At 39.2% G+C, this 2,161-nt stretch overlaps 1 pseudogene; it reads right to left on the bottom strand.

The window, feature by feature from the left end:
* Nucleotides 1–627: 627 nt before the first annotated feature.
* LOC101440431 (E3 ubiquitin-protein ligase Mdm2-like) lies at nt 628–1,817 on the bottom strand (annotated as a pseudogene).
* Between the last annotated feature and the right edge of the window lie 344 nt (nt 1,818–2,161).

Here is a 2,161-nt window from a genome sequence, read left to right as displayed (position 1 = left end):
GATACAGTCAATTTTAGGTCACAAGGTTCAATGGCACAAAGATGGAAATTAGATTCCATACATTTTTCTTTTTCTTGTGTTTCATGTCTCTCAAACTCTCTGACAGCTTTATTTTTTTTTAATTTTTGAAGAAGCTTTAGATTATATAAATGTTTAATAAAAAGTATAGGGGATTCCCATATTCCCCAGCTGCTCCCCCTAACCCTCCCACACTTTCCCACATTAACAACATCTTTCATTAGTGTGGTAAATTTGTTACAATTGATGAACACATATTGAAACATTGTTATTAACAATGTACTATAGTTTCTATTATAGCTTACACTCTGCCTTACCCAATTTTATAGGTTATGACCAAATGTAATGGCCTGTACCTGTCATTGCAATGTCATGCAGGACAATTCCAGTGCCGCAAATGTCCCCATATTATACCTATTCTTCCCTCTCCCTCACCTCAGAACCTCTAGTGGCCACTACCTTTATATCAATGATAAAAGTTCTTCCATTGCTAGAATAATATTAAGTCTATAATAGAATAATACTAAGTCTGCTTTAGTCCATTGTTCACTCTCCAGTCTTGAGGATTTCGGGATGGTGACCCCACTCTGCTTCTACTTGAGAGGGGGCTTAAATCCCAATGGGCAGATGGCTGACATCTTGACTGCTATAAATGTTGCTACTAGAAGTTGATGGCTGAGAATAGCCCTCATTTTCTTGGGATTGGGAGGCTTGTGTGATTTTCTTATTTTCCTCTGTCTTTTTTCTGAAATCAGGAACATTAAAGCCCTCTTCTACATGTGTTGAGTTTTCTAGTATGGCTTTCCCAGGTATTTTCCCTTTATCATTTCCTTTATTTTCAGGAAGCCAATTCTCACATCTGTTGTAATGCATTTCCACAAGGGGAGGATTCATTTCATTGCACGAAATACGTTTCCCACAGACCACTAAGGAAATTTCAGGATCTTCTTCAGATGAGTCCGTATCACTCTCCCCTGCTTGATATACAATAATTTGATAAATCTGATCATCTTCATATTAGAGTTCTTGTCCTTCTTCACTAATATTCTGAATCAAGAGATTCAACTTCAAATTATACACTGAATTGATCTGAAACTGAATCCTGATTCAACCAATCACCAGAATGTTCACTTATACCAGCATCAAGATCCAGATTCAATAGTCTCCACTGATTCACTCCTACAGTATCTTTTACACCATATCTTCCGTATTATACATAGAGCAAGACTTTCATCAGAGGAAAGGTAAATGCTAGCAGATCTGTGATGTTTTCTTTGTTTTCCACCAGCTAAGTCTTCTGAATTTTCTGTCTCACTAATTACTCTCCTTCTAAATGAAGGTCTAAAAATCAAATTTGAGGATGAAGGTTACTCTTCCTACCCCTTTTGCACAGGGTCCCTTTGATGGCTGCCATCTTGAAGGTGACACCTGTTTTCACTTAGAGATGCACCTGAATCTGATGGTTCCTGCTGGTTGACTACTACCAAGTTCTGTAAATCACGTAAACACTTTCCTATATTCTTTCACAGAGGAGCTTGGCACTACAAACAACTCCCCTAGAAGATAATTTGAACAATATACAATATGTTGTTGTTTCTCATCATATAATCACTTGATCATAATATAGTGGCCAAGATAAAATATAATGCCTTTCATTGTGTGTGTTTTTTGTGCACCAACAGACTTTAGCAACTTCAGTAATGATTGTTTTGTTCTAACCAGGGTCTCTGGTTCTGAGACAGGAATCTGTGAGGTGCTCATAACATATCAATAAATAGATAATTGTTGGTATTGCACATTTGCCATGCAGGGGTTTTCACGCCTGCAGTGTGGGATCTTTTGAGGCTCCCCAGTTCTGTTCATGGGGCACACGGAAGCCTTGGTGTCAATTTCACACCACTGGTGTGTTCCAACACATTAGGTTGGGTGTAGACGATTCCTTGAGGCAAAAACATCAGAACCTGAGTCAGAGGTTCTGACCAGAAGAAGGCTCAGCTTCTTGCTCCATCCCCCTTCCAGTCACACAGGGCAACACAAACCCCAAACAAAAGGAACAAAGTTGCTAATAGCCATGCTCCCTCCTTTTCCCATCAGTCCTCTTGACAGTGGGAGGCCACTGGAGTTAGGGAAGCTAAATGTGGAG

Source organism: Dasypus novemcinctus, chromosome 31 (genome assembly GCF_030445035.2).
Source record: "Dasypus novemcinctus isolate mDasNov1 chromosome 31, mDasNov1.1.hap2, whole genome shotgun sequence".
Classification (NCBI taxonomy): Eukaryota; Metazoa; Chordata; class Mammalia; order Cingulata; family Dasypodidae; genus Dasypus; species Dasypus novemcinctus.
This window is presented reverse-complemented; position numbering and strand designations above follow the sequence as displayed.